Raw genomic sequence first — 17489 nt, 5'->3', positions numbered from 1 at the left:
CTGGCACCATTCAGAGCAAACAGCCTCCTTTAAGAAATAACCTTTCACATCAAGACAGAACCTTCGGAAATCCGGCAAAAAAGGCCCAAGGAGTGTGTGGCCCGTGTTCCCCGACGACAGAGCCGGTAAGTAGGGTCTTTAGGAATCATCCGCTCCAATTCCCTGTGTCACCAACACGAATATGGAGGCCCTGGAGTTCACTCACAGCCCAGGTTCATTTCCAAGCTCATTTTTCATAAAAACAAACTCTGCACAATTTTCTATGGAATCTTTACATCAGAAATCTCTGGAAGGCACACAGAAACTAGTAACAGAGGCTGCCTCTGGGAAGGGCAATCAGGGCAGGGCAAGACTTACTTTTTGCCAAAACCCCTTTTATGTGGTGATAGCTTTAAAACGTCCGTGAATTCTTTGACATTTCTCCATGAAAAGGTAGAGCCTATTCCACATCAAGGGACACAATCAACGGAGTGAAAAGACAACCTGCGGAATGGGAGAAATCTTTGCAAATTATATATCTGATAAGGGGTTCATGTCCAGAATATATAAAGAGTTCTCACAATTCAACAACATCAAATAACTTGACTTAAAAATGGGCAAGAGATTTGCATAGACATTTCTTCAAAGGTGCTGTAGAAATGGCCAAGAAGCGAATGGAAAGATGCCCAGTGTCACTCATCATCAGAAAACTGCAAACTGAAACCACAGTGAGGCATCACCTCATGCCCCCCAGGATGGCTACAACCGAAAACACAAAAAATAACCAGTGTTGGTGGGAATATGGGGAATGGGGACCCATGGGCACAGTTGATGGGAATACAAAACGGTGCAGCCATTGTGGAAGAGTGTGGAGGTTCATCCACAAACTAAGGAGAATTACCATGTGATCCAGACACCCCCTTCTAAGTCTGTACCCGGAAGAATTGAAAGCAGGGTCTCCAAGAGGTATTTGCTCCCTCGCGTTCATAGCAGCATGGACCCAAAGCAAGGGACCCAAATATCCACTGAGGCATACATGGACAAATGAAGTGTGGTATATACACACAATGAGCCTTCAAAAAGGAACGAAATTGTCACAAGCTACAGTATGAATGACCCTTGAGCACATCGTGCCAAGCAAAATAAGCCAGTCATAAAAGATAAATAGTGCATGGTTTATGAGACATCTAGAACAGTCAAATTCGTAACGCTGGAAAGTAGAAGGGCGGTTACCAGGGAGGGGAGGGGAGGGGAGGAACGAGGGGTGGGTGTTTAATGGGGAGGGACTTTCGGTGTTGCGAGATGAAAAGGTTTTGATCTGTTTCTCAACAATGTGAATATACTCAACACTCCTGAACTTACACTTAACGATGGTGACGACGGTAAGTTTTGTTGTGTAATTTTTACCACGGGGGTGGGGAGACCCAAAAACCAAACAATAAATCAATAAAAGGCGGACAATTCTCTTCCCCTTCAATGTGGCCGCTGTCTTTCCGCCCCGAGGAAGGATGGGGGGAGAGTGGAGGGGACTGTGCTCCTTGCTCCTTTTTAACAAGTTGCACCTTGAAGTGGCGCCTTCTGGCTGCGCTTGCTTCCAGCACGTGGGATGCGCCGGCAGCGAGGCCCCGCGGCTGCTGGGGCCGGTCACGGAAGGTGACGGGGCGTCCGCCCGCTCTCCTGGGATGCTCGCCGCTTGAGCTGAGCTGCCACGCCGGGAGGAAGCCCAGACCTCGCGATGATGGAACGGAGACAAGAAGGGGAGATCAGACGGTGCCCGGGGCAGAGGCGGTGGTTGAGGAGAGCCTGTCGGCTTTCTCACGGCTGCTGTAACGAGTCACCACGCGCTTGGTGAGGCGCAACATGAATTTATTCTCTTACAGTCTGGCGGTCAGAACTTCCAAACGGTCGCGCTGGGCTAAAGTCAGGGTGTCTGCAGGCTGCGTCCCTCCTGGAGGCTCTGGGGGGAGTCCGCTTCCTTGCCTTTTCCAGCTTCTAGAGGCCGCCTGCAGCCCTCAGCTCATGGCGCCTTCCTCTAGCTCCAAAGCGCATCAATCCAGTCGCTGCCTGTGTCTCCACGTCACCTTCTCCTCTGACGCTGACTCCTACGTCCCTCTCATAAGGACCCTTGTGAGTACATTAACCCACGCAATAACCTGGGATCATCTCCCCATCTCGAGACCTTTAACCTAATCCCATCTGCAAAGTCCCCTCTGCCACATAAAGTAACACACTGTCAGGTTCCAGGGAATTAGGATGTGGCCATCTTTGGGTGGGGAGTGCCATTATTCGGCCTACCCCAGAGGGCCTCTTTGATGGGGTAAAATCTGAGCCAAAACTGAATGATTGGGAAGTCACCCGTGAGAGCAGAGCATTCTGGGTAGGGGAGCAGCAAGTGCAAAGGGCCTGTGGCAGGTTGGTGAGAGGGAGGGTGGTGCCAGAGGTGGGCAGAGAGGTGGGCAGGCCCAGGGCAGCTGGGCCTCCCAGGCTGCAGTGAGGTATCATCCTTCCACCTGCTCAGACTGCAATGAGTGTGACACAAAATCAGGGTCACGTAAAAGACAGTGACTCCGTGAGAGAAACGGCAGATACAACAACCTCAGAGTCTCGGTGAGGAAATGACTTTGACGTAAGACCCGAGTGGGGGGTGGGGGAGGATCCGCAGGGCCTGGTGGGCTTTGCAGAGGAAGTTGTGTTAACGTTTTCTCTGTGCACATGGGGAAGAGCCGTTGGAGAGGTTTCAGCCGGAAGGGGCAGGAATCAGGTGCGCGTTTTAAGGCAATCCCGGGCTGCTTTGCGGAGAATGGCGGGGATACAAACCTGGGCTGAAAGTGTTTAAATTGAGAAGTTCTGCTCAACAAAATCAAAAAGGAAGAAGAAGAAAGCAGTTTGGCGATTCCTCAACGAGTTAAACATAGAGTCACCGCACGATCCAGCAGTCCCACGCCCGGTGTAGACCGGAGAGAGCTGGAAACGGCGTTGGAGCCGACACGTGTCCACGCAAGCTCACGTTCCAGGCAGCGCTATTCACGGCAGCAACGGGCGAAAATACGCACCCCGTGAAATTCGCTGTGTTCACCGTTCAAAAAACCACCTGGGAAACGACTCACATATCCGGCGACGGACAAACGGATAAACAAAGCGTGGTCTGTGCACACACCGGAATACGATTCAGCCACGGAAAGCCACGAAGCCGGGACACACACACTGCACAAGGACGGGCCCCGAGAAGGCCGCGCCGAGTTGGAGGCGCAGACACGAGGCGGCAGAGGGCCTGACTCTGCGCACAGGAAACGTCCGCACTAGGCAAACCCATGGCGACAGAAACCCGCTTGGTGTTGCCAGGGCCTGGGGACAGGGAAGGATGGGAGTGACCACTGGCGGGTCCAGGGTTTCCCTCGGGGTGGTGGAAATGTTCTGGGACTAGACAGAGGCGGTGGCCGCACAACATTGGGACTGTCCTAAACGCCGCTGAACTGTGCACTTCCAGACCGTCAAAATGGTGAATTTTATGCCGTGTGTATTTTACCACCATTTTTAAAAGGAAGGAGGAAATGGAGGAAGGCAGGGAGGGGGAGGGGAGGACAGGTGCTGCCACCTGGAAGTGCCACTTGCTCACGGCCCCTGGGCGATGCTCCCAGACCGGCCGGGAGTGAGTCACCGCCTCGCTCCCCCTTGCGGCCGCTGCAGGTTTCGCAGCGGCCTTGGAGGGACTTGAGGTGCCCGCGCGCCCCTGTAGAGCTAAGAGATCACCTGGACTCTCGGCTTCCGTTTTGCGGCCTTTCACCAGGGCCCTCTGCAGCCCCCAAACCCACCGTGGCGCCGCGGGCGTGTGCACCAGAAGCTTCCATGTGCCGGAACCAGCAGCGGCTGACCTTCCAGGCAACATTTCAGAATCTCCTCAAATGGAAGACTCGGCAGCTGTTTTCTGTTCCCTCACCTATTTTCTAGACGTTTTCCATGTCTTGCCACCATGCCCGTGATGTTTTAACCATTCGCCCGTTCTTCGGGTAGCGTTCAGCGGCGCTAAGCACATGCACGCTGTGCTGCGACCACCACCGCCATTCACAGAACTTTTCCTCTTGCAGAACTGAAACCGCACCCGTTAACCGCCAGCCCCCAGCCCTGGCACCCGCCGCTCTACCTTCTGTCTCTAGGAATGTCGGCTACTGCAGGGACATCCTCTAACGAGAATCACAAATTACTTGTTCTTTTGTGACTGGCTTAGTTCACTTAGCATAACGTCCCCAAGCTCCATCCGTGTCACAGCCTGGGTCAGAATTTCCTTCCTTTTTAAGGCTGAATGATACGCCACTGTGTGGATGGACCACCTTGTGTCTGTCCATCATCCAGCGATGGGCATTTGGCTCGTTCGCACCTTTGGGCTATTGGGATCGCGCTGCCGTGAACATGGGCACGCCGCCGTTATTCTAGATGTCACACGGTTCAGCTAAGTCACCAGCGTTGTGTCTCTGCTCCTGCATAAATCGTACATTCCAAGAGCAAATCAGCCACCCATCACTGAGGATAAGGGGCGGTTAGAGGACCAAGCTGCACGGTGACTTTAGAACTAAGCTACCGAAGAGAGACATCATATATTTTTCTTAAAAAAGTGACAGCCACCCTTGCAGTTTGTCATCGCTTTTGGCATTCCATATCCAATTCTGTCTCTCGCTCTGCATCCACCATGGCTAATAATTAGCAACTCACAGTTCAACACAAATGACAGATGAAGCAACCAAACAAACATTAAACGCCCTCCTGGAGGACAAAGTCCCAAGCTGGGATACGAAGGGCTTCAAGAAATGTTTTCACAAGTGACTTTGTCAAGTGGAATAACTAATGAGGTCCTCATTGTGTTAGGGGACACTTAAAATGATTGTTAAAGTAAAACTGTCATGAGATACTATCATTCACCTAGCAGATAAGCAAAAATCAATGTCTGAGAAGCAAGCGCCTCGTGTTGGCTAGGGGACAGGGAAACAGGAATTGTTGGGTGCCGTTGGCAGAAGTGTAAATTTGTGTAACCTCTTTGGAGGGGCATTTGGCAAAGCCTGTCTAAATATAAAATGCATATGGCCTTTGACCCAGCAAGTTCACTTCGAGAAGTTTATCTTTCAGATATATTAATATAGGTCCACGGGGTCAAAGATCTGTGTATGAGAATAGTCTTTGTCGCGCTGATTATAATAGCAAAATAAGCAACCTGAATATCCAACAGTAGCGGTTGCTTAGCTAAAGTATGGCCCGTTGACACCAGCACTGCTCAGCAGAACTTTCTGCCACGATGGAGGTGCTCTGTACCTGCACCGCCCGGTACGGTGGCTCCAGTCACTTGTTTCTACTGAGCACGTCAAATGTGGCCAGTACAACTGAGGAACTCACTTTATTCAATTTTAATTAATTTAAATTTAGCCTGGCGGGATGGCACGCACCTGTAGTCCCAGCTACTCGGGAGGCTGAGGCAGGAGGATGGCTTGAGCCCGGGCGTTCCAGGCCGCAGTGAGCTATGATCGCACCTGTGAATAGCCACTGCACTCTAGTCTGGGCAACACAGCGAGACCTTGGCTGTAAAAAATAAAATACATTTTTTAAAAAAAATTTAAATAGCCATATGTGATTAGTGGCTACCATGTTGGTTCAGCTCTACACAATAGAAGATTTTGCAGCTGGGAACAAGAATAAGAAAGATATATATGGAATTTTTTAAATTCTCAAACTATATTCTTAAGCAAAAAAGGCAAGGTAGGAAGAGTGTCTATCAGATGCTTCTATTTATGCAAGAAAAGGGGGCTTGCAAACAGTCTCCCAAAAGCACAGACTATGAAATATACATGAAACTGGGAAAAGTGGAGAAGGAAACCAAGGGCCAAGGAGAGAAATAAGAGAAAAACTTGCTTTTTACTCTATTCCAGTTTTAATTGTTCACATGCACATGCATTATTTTCTAAAAATAGTTATTTGAATTCTAGCAAGAAGAATGCTTTCAATTCAGTTCAGCAAAGCAGTGACAGGCTTTAGAAATAATTCATGCTTAATAAACATGGTGGACTTGCTTCCTAGACTCAACTCCTGGCCAAAATGATTTTCTCTGACTTGTCACTAGACATACAGGTCTATGGCAGAACTCACCTTTACAGCTCAACAATGAACAAGCCGTGAAAAAGTTACACAAAGTGCTACTCAGAGGCCTGTGTCATTCACGATAAGGACCCACGTGTAGGGGCAAATTAGCTGTGTTACAGAGACAAGGTGTCAGCTTTCAGGGTGGCTGGCAGCCCCCAGAAGTCTCAGGGGAGCCTAAGTCTGAGACATTTGAAAGCTGAGCTAACACGCTCCTTCCAATCTCTGCTTCTTTCTGGTGTCATCCGGCTGCAGCCACGTGTCACAGCAGAGGTCTGCAGATGATTCTCGCTGAATCAGGCTCTCTGGGGAGGAGGCCAACGTATTTGCATGTTTAACAAGTCCCATGGTGGCCTCTTGCACATTCCACTTTAAGAACCACCGTCTAAATACATGCACATTGAACCCTATCCAGGTGGCAGACCAAAAATAAGTGTCACCTGTAGTCCCAGCTACTCGGGAGGCTGAGGCAGGAGGATCGCTTGAGCCCAGGAGTTAGAGGTTGCAGTGAGCTGTGACGATGCCACTGCACTCTAGCCTGGGCGACAGAGCGAGACCTCATCTCAAAAAAAAAAAAAAAAATGGGGGTCCTTAGGTTTCATGACTGCTGCTTCTGCTGCCTGCCCTCATACCTGTGGCCCTCGTCTTCCTTTGCTAATAGAATTCCGATTTTTTTTTTCAAGGTAGCAACATACCCAGCTTCCAGTAATGGAGATGATCGGTCTTAACCAGTGGTTTTCAAGGAGGGAAAATTTTGCCTTCCAAGGGACTTAGAGCTATGCCTGGAGACATTTTCAGTTGTTGAAGTTAAGAGCTACTGGCATTTGGTGGGTAGAGGTAGGGGATGCTGGTAAACATCCCCAGTGCCCCCTTAATAAAGAGTCATTCAGGCCAATATGTCAATTTTGACGAGTCTGAGAAACCTTGGTCTAAAACCAATCACAGAAACCCTGTTCCCTGTTGTGCAGTCTCCACTGCGGCTATTGAGGGCCACTTGGCCCAGGTCTGACCAATGAGACCTGAGGCAAGTCAGTGAATGTTTTCATTTTCTTCATAAAAGAAACTGATGTGACTGACCCCACTCGTTCTCCCTTCGTCCTGCTTTGAATACAGATGTGATCTATGGAGCTGTGGCAACAATCGTGTGACTACGAGGGAAAGAGCACGAGAATCACACCCTGACAACAGAATCTGGACTGCTGACATCCAGACTTATGTGAGAAAGCTAACACCCCTTTGTTTAAACCTCTAGGGTTTGACATTTCTGTTTCCTGTAGCCAAAAGCACTTCTAATCCACATACTATCATTTAGTCTAATTCTAGTTGGTGGACCATTGTGGAGATTTCAACTTCTTCAGTTCTGCTTATAGGCCCAATGCTTCTCTTTTGCATAGTAAAAATTTAGGTGTTTTCACAGAAGCCAAAGAGCCAAGTGGCTTAAATGTGGAAACGAAGACACTCATATCACTGACCTCTCTGCAAGACAGAAACCAACTTTTTCCGGTGGTGTGGGTGAGGCTTGACACAAATAATTTATTACTATTATTTATTAGTACTGCATTCATTTACGACTTACTTAAAAGCGTGCTTTATTACTCACCGAAAGCCTTTGATTGTAAAAACCTGTCCGTCTACTGATTGTTCAGATCTATGCAATATACCTGTCTCAAGGTAGGAAACAATATTTGGCTTCTGTCTCTATTAATAGTTCCATGCTTAACACAGGAATATGGCTCTTAATCTAGTTTTCTTTTCAAGCAAATTAGGAGCCCAGGAGAAATCATTTAAGGATGTCTATGCCATATTATTTGGGGAAGTACTTACTAATAAGAAGCCCAGGAAAGACGACATCCCATAGTTGGCAAAAAGAGAAAACAGCAGGGTCTAAAGTGATCTGTCCGGTAATTATTATATTTTTCATCCTTTCAGCCCAGAATTAACATGTGGATGCCACAGATGATTTATTCCAGAAACCTTCAGATTTCTCCTTTGGCTTGGAAACATTTGCAGAAAAGTCCAATCCATTTTCAAATACATTCTTTTAAAATAAAAGAAAAGAAAATTAAGAGCAGGACCATCTTAAGACCTTTGTAGGCCCTAGACATTTTTACTTTGGATACCACAGCAAAATACTAAACGTTCATATCCTATCATACATTAAAATGTACTAGCATTAAATACAATTCCCTACATAGACCTGAGGTGGGGAGCAGTTTATGTGTTACTTTTTGTAGCTATCAAAATATTTAAATTCAATTTTGTAATTTTCATATGTTGGATACAATTTGTTTTTACATTTTCAAGCTTTTTTTATTGAGACAGAGTCTCTCTCTATTGCCTGGGCTAGAGCGCTATGGCGTCAGCCTAGCTCACAGCAACCTCAAACTCCTGGGCTCAAGCGATCCTCCTGTCTCAGCCTCCTGAATAGCTGGGACTACAGGCGCCACCACGCCCAGCTAATTTTTCTGTTTTTAGTAGAGAAGGGGGTCTCGATCTTGCTGAGGCTGGTCTCGAGCTCCTGACCTCAAGCGATCCTCCCTCCTCAGCCTCCCAGGGTGCTAGGATTACAAGCACGAGCCACCGTGCCAAGCCTTTCAAGCATTTTGGTATGCCTTTAAAAAGCTTCATAAACCTTAGCAACTGGACCTACAAAATCACATTGCTAATACGGCCCTAGAAAGAAAGAAAAATGAATTCTGATGAAATCCTATTCAGAGGGTAGTATGCATCAAAAGCTGTTTTTACTTTATTTTTTAAAAACTACGTAAGTTTACTGCATACAAAAAGTCATCATTGACCGTAGACAGTCACACACATCATTCATGGTTCCTGCCGAAAGGGTCTGTATAGTTATCAGATTTTCTGTGTGATGGCTCCATACAAGTTAAGAGATAAAAAAAAAAAAAAGTCATCATCAGTATTTTCGTTCACTTCCCTCAATCTTTATCTGAATAATAATGTAATTTATTCCTAATTGTTCATTTTATATATCACTGTTTTATGCCATATTTTACAGTATTAATAGTATTTAGAAATGTAAGGCTTTTCTTTGCTTCTTTTTTTTTTTTTTGAGACAGAGTCTCACTGTGTTGCCCGGGCTAGAGTGCCGGGGCATCAGCCTAGCTCACAGCAACCTCAAACTCCTGGGTTCAAGCGATCCTCCTGGCTCAGCCTCCCAAGTAGCTGGGACTATAGGTTTGTGCCACCATGGCCAGCTAATTTTTTTCCATATATTTCTAGTTGTCCAGCTAATTTCTTCCTATTTTTTTAGTAGAGACGGTGGCGGGGAGTCTCACTGTTGCTCAGGCTCGTCTCGAACTCCTGAGCTCAAACAGTCCACCCGCCTCGGCCTCCCAGAGTGCTGGGATTACAGGCGTGAGCCACCGCGCCCAGCCCTTTTCTTTGCTTCTAAAGGCTGGATTTCCGCTTTTCCATTCTGCGTAAGAAGAGCAGCAGTATATTAAAAACATAATGAAGTTTCTTTAATATAAAAAAATGGCATAAAATACATAAAAGTAAAAATGCATTACCTGTCAAACAAGACTTTTTTAAATAGAAGCAATTGCTGCTGGGAGTTTGCAATGTCTCTTTGAAAGAACGTCTAAAAGACCAAAACGACATGCAATTGGCCTCACTGATTCAGAACAAGGGCAGCAATGATCACCAACCAGGAGCTCCGCGCAGGTACGGTGTCTACCGCCAGATGACTCCAGGGATCTCCACCTCCTGGTTCCTGCCCACGATGAACAGAGGTGGCCTGTGTAACCCACGGGATAGTGTAGACACGTAGGTGCGTGACTTCCAAAGCTAGATCATAAAAATCATGGCGGCTTCCACCTTGCGCTTGCTTGAATCACTCCCGCTGGGGGAAGCCAGCTGCCACGTTGTGAGGTCGCTCAAGCAGCCCTTAGGAGAGGTACCAACAGTCAGCATCCTCTTGTCCGTCACAGGACGGGGTCCCCACGGCAGCAGAACCTCCAGCCCAGTCAGGCTTTCAGAGGAGACTATGATTTCATTAGAGACCCAAGCCAGAACCACCTGGCTAAGCCGTGCTCAAACTCCTAACCCACAGAAGCTGTGTGACGAAGCTGCCAGTTTCGGGGGTAATTTGCTAGGCAGCGTTAGATAACCATTAGTAACAGCAGACGCTCATGAGTGATCGGTGAGCACGGGGCACGCGGGAGGTACCGACGCTTGCTGACTCAGCAACCGCGCCCCCGGTCTTCGGGCCTCAGGGCGTCTGCGCGGTCTGTAAGGCGTCCCCCGTGGCCCCTTCGTTCAGCCAGGGCAGTCCCACCCCCAGGAGAAGACCCTGGTAGCCCTGGTCAGTCGCTGGCCATCGCATTGCCTTTGCTGGCAAAAGGTTTAAGAACAAGTGTTTGCTTCCTGTCTAGAAGCATAGAATGCTGTTGTTTTCAAGCTTTCAGTGTTTTTCTAATTCATCATTTGGGGAAAGGCAACTCTTATGCTGAGAAAAAAATCTTCAGTGAGCGTTTTGGCCCAAAAGAAAAGCCAAAATTCTATTCTGATATGAAGTTCGAAGAATAAGAAGCTAAAATTCCTGCAAACTAATGTAAACTTTGTCTTTATTGTGGGCAGAATGGCATCTCTAGTGGTTGTGATGACGTCAGCTGGGTGTGACTTAAATCATTTTTTTTTCTCCTTACACGTGGCTCCAGGTTTGGGGGGTGCAGCTCGAAGTCCCCCTGTTAGCTTCCTTTCAGGGCCAAGCAAGGGCGGTAGGTCTGGGCCTGTCAGAGCCCCCAGGGGAGGGAGGAGCCTGACCCTGGAGCGTTAATGCCTGCAGCTGAGAAGCCAGCAGGAGGCAGCAGGTCAGGGCAGACTCCCGGAGGCAGTCCGCTGGCTGAGTGACCGGTGACTACAGGCACGGATTTGTGGAAATTGCAAGCATTCTTCAGAAACTCCTAAAAATGCTGGCGAGGGGAAACTGGAAAGTGGACTTCCTCAAGACAGTCGCACGCACCGGACTACTGCGACAGGGCTTGAAAGGAAAGGCTGGCCCTTCGAGACTGGCTCTCACAGACCGAGAGTCACAGCTTCCTGCCCCCTCCCGCCTCCGTTAAAGCTGCCATGGTCCATCTTAATGGGCTTCACCCTTGACTTCCTGGAGGTCGGGGGTTTCTGCACATTTTAAGATTCCCTTGAGAGTTGTAAGTATGTCCTGTTTTTCTGACTGTCTCTGAGGAAGAGTAAATGCATCCTAATCTTTGTTTCCTGTCAAAACTTGTGTTCTAACCCCAAGAGGAAAAAAGAGCGATCAGAACAACTAAAAATTTTACATTCTTGTTCACCAAATCCATCGGGGGAAAGAAGTGGAAAAAAATTTTTAATTTTTACAAATAGATTCTATAGCTTCAACAATAACAAAAAGAATGAGGCCAGGTGTGCTAGGTCACCCCTATAATCCTAGCGCTTTGGGAGGTCAAGGCAGGAGGATCACTTGAGGCGAGGAGTTGAAGACCAGCCCGAACAAGAGTGAGACCTCATTTCTACAAAAAAAAAAAAAATTAGCCAGGCGTGGTAGTGCGTGCCTGTTGGCCCAGCTACTTGGGAGGCTGAGGCAGGAGGATCGCTTGAGCCCAGGACTTCGAGGCTGCAGTGGGCTGTGATGATGCCACTGCGCTCTAGCCCGGGTGATGGAGGGAGACCCTGTCTAAAAAAAAAAAAAAAAAGGAGCATGTAGCCCACTTCTGGCCGATGAGGGCAAGTCTGCTAAGAGGACTTCTGGGAAAGGTTTTCTTGCTGTCAGTATGAGTCACGGGAAAGAGATGTCACTTTCCCTTCCCTGGTCAGGTCTGCACGTGATGTCTGGAACTGCTCAGCCACCTTGATGACAACCTGGGAAAAAGTCCACACACAGAGGAGGCCAGAGCTCTGAACGCCTCGCTGTAAAGATACATATTCCCCTATTGTTTAGGCCAGTCGGGCTGGGTTCGCAGTAGGGGCCCAAGAAAGCTTTGATTAGTGAATAACTACATTTGCTAAAAATAAGGTCCCGAGGAGTAACCAGCAGTGATGAAACTTACTACTTTTTCATGTACTGGAAGCTCACTCTTCCTCAACACAATTTCCTGGTACTAGTTCAGTTAAAAAGCAGCTCGCCCACTTAATGGCAGCAACCCTTGACTGTGGTTCCAGCCTTGCCTGCATGTTTGCTGCTCCACGAGTTTCTTTTTTGAATGGTGGTGGGGGCCTCGCTCCACACCAAGCGTTTGGTATTGTTGGAAAGCCTCCAGCCCCCCCTGCCTGCTTGCTGGCTGCACACCAGCTGTGCCGGTCTCCTTTCTGTTCCTCAGATATGCCAGACTCTTTCCCAGCATTTTCTGCTGCTCCGCCTTTTGCCAAGCTGCCTTCGCTCACCTTTTAGGTCTCGCTTAAACAGTCTCTTCCCTGAAAGCCTGTCCTGACCTCCTGACCACAGGGGGATCCCAAACCCCTCCTACTCAACCTGAGAGTCTCCCGTGGCTCCTGTCAGGTGACGAATGCACATCACCAAATAAAGGAGCAGAGCCCGGCTCTTTGAATAAAGACAGAGCCTCAGCACAAAACAAAGAGCGATGAGATTTCAGGGAAGACAGGTAATTCCAGTTGGGACAGTCGAGGAAGGCTTTGTGGAATCTTTGAATGAGGATTTCATTTGTTGATGTGGGAGTGGGGGAATTCTAGAAACAGGGAACAGCTTGAGTGAAGGAAGGTAGGACATGGCAGGGTGTATGTGGAGAAAAAGAAAGTGGTCAGCAGACAAGGGAAGCAGCAGTTAGAGCGTCTTTGGGGGCTGGTTAGACCTAACTAGACACAGCAGGAAATAGAGGGTCTACCTTTATGGAGTAATTCCAGCTTAGATGGAAATGCACACAGCTGCAGGACTGAAGAGCGGCTTATTCTAGGCAGAAAAAGGAGGAAGTAAAAGGCCTTTCCGGAGGACAGCAAATCACCTTCTGCTGATGAGTAAACAAGCCCCTGGAAGTAGAAAGGTAAAAGCATGAGTTGCTTGGCCAACCACAACCACTTGGGGGCGCTTCAGGCTTCATGACAAAACCAAAGTCCGTCCCAGTAGCTCCCCCTTCCGCCAGAAATGAGCACTGCACACTAGGATAGCCGACCCCTTTAATTAAAAGGCACTTGGCCATCTCTGGACGATATACCTGCATGGAGGCCATACTGGTGATAGCTTGGTGAGGATTTTGCTGTGCTTTCAGGCAAAGCGTACCTGGAACACTGCTTTAAATAAATACAAATCATATATTTTTTCCTATTTTATTCAAGACTCACACAAGTGCACGTATGTGAGTGAATCCATACATAGCATTCGTTCAAGTGTGAAACCAAACTTTGCGGTGCTTCAAGATTTAACAATCATCCAGTTAAACTAAGCAAGTCTAGCATCTCTGTCCTTTCATTAGACCAAGGACGCTTTGGTGGCAGAAACATTTCTCATTCATCACTGTGTCACTGTAATTCCTCACATGCTTGTTATTTGTTAGATGGCGCTTCCTCTAAACGTTCACTAGGGATTGTGTTACCCTCCTGGTTTTGTTCTGGAGAAAATTACACAAAAGGTCTTTTTCCTCTTTACAAAATGAAAGAATGTTAGAACTCTGTCAAAACTGTAAAAGATATAAAGCGAAAAAAGCAAGGTGCAAGACAGATTGTACAGGTCAGTGTGCCACCTTTTGGGTAAGGGGGAATTAATATGTATTAGTAGAGTAGTTGCTTGTATATGCATAAAGTCTGAAAGTACGTGCTAAGGATAAGGGGTGGGGAGACGGTGGATGGGAGATGAGGATGGAAGATCTTTCATTATACAGAGTTTTAAGCTTCTAAATTTGAAATACATGAATATCACCCAAATTTACATTAAAAACAGAATAGGCCAGGTGCAGTAGTGTGTATCCGTAGTCCGGCTACGCTGAGGTGGGAGGATCGCCTGAACCCAGACGTTTGAGGCTGCAGTAAGCTATGATGGGGCTACTGCCCTCTACCCCAGGCGACAGAGGGAGACCATGTCTTAAAAAGAAAAGAAAAATATCCTGGGACATTAACAAATACAGTAGTCATGAATTATAAAATTAAGTGCTGATTATTTTAATTATCTCCAAGAAATTTATTAAAATAGAAATCATTCTATTTATGCCATCCTTTCCAAATCTTTATGTAAAGCCCTTTTAATGGGATGTCATAAAAGTAGATTTTGCTCATTGCCCTCATGTTCCCTTCTTGAAATCCCATATTTCGCATTTAAAAAAATCAAAATTAAAAAACAAAATATGATTTCTGTAACAAAGTTACAAAACAAAGTATGATAGTATGATCCCTTTGTCAGTTCTAATTTTAGTAACCCATCCTACAGAAATATTAGTATACAAAAGATATATGTTTAAGGCTGTACTTTGCAGCAGCAATGTAATAGCAAAAACCTGGAAACAAATGTCGGTGGACAGGTTAAATAAATCATAGGGCAGCAATACACCAGAATACTGGCAAAAGTAGTTAAAAAGAATGAGGTAGATCTAGATATGCTAGCACGGAAAGATGTCCCTAATTACCTAGCCCAAAAACAAAACAAAAAACCCTGAGAAACGCTATACTGAGAATGGTTGAACTTATGTGTGTACATGTACATATGTACATAAAAAATATGGTATATTTATTACACAAGTAAAAAGTCCAAAAGAATATCAAACTGTCCAGAGTAGTTATCCCTGGGAAGTGAAATCCCAGGTGATTAGGAGTTTAGGTGGATTACTACCACCTGACTTTATAAACCGTGCATACACACACACACCATGCGTACACACAACGTATGCCTGTGTAAGCATAATTTATAATTAGAAACAAGAGGCAGGCCGGGCGCAGTGGCTCACGCCTGTAATCCTAGCTCTCTGGGAGGCCGAGGCGGGTGGATCGTTTGAGCTCAGGAGTTCGAGACCAGCCTGAGCAAGAGCGAGACCCCGTCTCTACTAAAAATAGAAAGAAATTAATCGGACAACTAAAACTATATAGAAAAAATTAGCCGGGCATGGTGGCGCATGCCTGTAGTCCCAGCTACTTGGGAGGCTGAGGCAGTAGGATCGTTTGAGCCCAGGAGTTTGAGGTTGCTGTGAGCTAGGCTGACACCACAGCACTCACTCTAGCCAGGGCAACAGAGTGAGACTCTGCCTCAAAAAACAAACAAAAAAACAAGAGGCAAACATTTTCCTAGCTTTTTTTCCAGGTGGTGAGCATATAAGGAAATTTCATTTTCTACGTCACTAATTTTATGAATGTGCTTATATTGCTCCATTACTGCTTTTCAAAACCTTTCTAGTACCTATGCCTGTAATCAGCAATTCCTCGCATTGAACTTGACAGGAAGCACTTTAAAAGAGCCAAGCGTTCTTTAGGGAGTTTTCAAGTGAGCATCTTCACTCCTGTAACACTTAGTTTGCGTGTTTCTGAAGTCACTGATAAGAATTTTTCTTTTTGAGTCAAGGACCTCTCTCTGTTGCCCAGGCTGGTCTCAAATTCCTGGGCTCAAATCCTCCTACAGCCTCCCAAGTAGCTGGAATTACAAGCACATGTCACCGCACCTAGCCTCACAGCTTTATTAAATAGTATTCCCTTGACACCAAGATCCTTCCGGCCCGATGCCACGCACCCAGGGTCTCTTGTCTTACGGCACACTGACCTGTTACACTGAGATGACCTACCCCCATGTCTTCAAGAAGGGCATTATTAGCCACTGACTTCCTTGTACTTGATTTCTGCATGCAACTTTAAAGCCCATTTTCAAAAAGCACTCAATGCTTATTTAGGAACCTTAGGATGCCTGTCATCAAGTGAACGTCTTCAAGACACTATTCAAGGGTTTTTTTTTTCCTTATACAGAGGCCACCCTGGTCTGAGCGTTAAAGTCACACAAAAACTAGCAAACAGGCAGTGATTAGCAGCCTGGTGGCTGGGTTTCTTGGGGTTTATGTTTTTGACCTATGTGCTCATTTGCACGGGTGAGTCACGGAAATTCAGTTTATCGTACATTAGAAGCATTTATGTCAACATGAAGTAAAAACTCGACAGATTTGCAAATTAATTTTCTCAAACTTCCTGATCCTTAAAGCTGGTTTAAACCTGTTCACTCTAACCTGCTTTACATCACAGAATTATTCTAGAGCACAGGTTATTCATGGGTTTCCTAAATCTGAAGGGATTTGGGGAGGGAGTGGAGTGTCACTCTTGGGGAAAACAATCCCTATTTTCAAGTCCTTTATAGGACTGGATTTGAGGTGTCCACCACCTGGCTCAAACCAGCTTCCCTGCAACTCCCACCTTTGGTTCCAGTTAGTAACATTTAATTCCTTACCAGTACCATCTGATTGGGCAAATGCCACTGAACACTTGTGCACATTTAGACCAGAGACCAAATGTTTAGCCCACCAATTAGGTTATATGAGAAGCCTTTCTCTATGGCCACCACATAAAAATTGAAAATTCAAGTTCATTTTGACAGGTTAATTTCAACATTAACAATTCCATGAAGTTTTCATTCCTTAATTCCTATACTACGCTTGGCTATTACACTTTTAATACACGTTACCTGCCACATCCTTTTTAACACATTGCTGTGCTAGAAAAAAAAGCTTTCCCCTTAGGGCCATGGTGTTTCATTATGAAAATAGAATAAAAACTTTGAAAACGAAATGACTCTAATGCAAAATTTTTCTGTGCACCGAGTTATAGGCAACTTGAAGAATAGTTGTGGCTCCCAAGGTGAAGACATCTATTAGACTTCACGAGGCCCTGGGCTCAAACCTAGTGAGTTAAATACAACTCATGTGGCACTTAATGTATTAAAATCTGACCAAACGACTTTCTACACAGCTCAATATGCATTTACATAGAGCTATGTATTAAAGCTGACTCTTATGTAGATCCCTTCCCATCCCTCCCACCTTTTTAATACCTTTCTGCTGTTGCAGAAACTTTCCCACTCAGTTACCCACCACCCCCAAACCACTTTCAAAATCAACAGCTTACAGGTACATCCGCATATGAAAAACGCTTTCACCTCTGAATACCCTGGTTTTTATTTGTACCCGCCTGCTACAGTTCTATATAAAGACCACCTTTCACCAACATCTTATCTCATAGTCACCATGAATATCTGAAAAACTGAAAACTCTGATCCCTCCCCCACACCCCAATATAATTCAAAAGAATCTCAACTTTAAGAAAAACAAAAATCACACCATTTGGGAATGCAACAACTTTATTGAAACAAAAGTGCAATGAAATCTGTTGAAAGCTTAAACTTAGACACCTCCCCTCAAGCGCAGGACCAAATGCAGGGTGGACTCCTTCTGGATGTTGTAGTCAGACAGGGTGCGCCCATC

General features: G+C 46.3%; 1 protein-coding gene across 1 annotated transcript in view; it reads right to left on the bottom strand.

Annotated features, from left to right (window-relative positions):
* UBC (ubiquitin C) overlaps positions 1-17489 on the bottom strand; it is a 28720-nt gene that overhangs the window by 9209 nt on the left and 2022 nt on the right. The window lies entirely within an intron of this gene.

Source organism: Propithecus coquereli, unplaced genomic scaffold (assembly GCF_000956105.1).
Source record: "Propithecus coquereli isolate 6110/MARCELLA unplaced genomic scaffold, Pcoq_1.0 Scaffold81, whole genome shotgun sequence".
NCBI classification, from domain to species: domain Eukaryota; kingdom Metazoa; phylum Chordata; class Mammalia; order Primates; family Indriidae; genus Propithecus; species Propithecus coquereli.
This window is presented reverse-complemented; position numbering and strand designations above follow the sequence as displayed.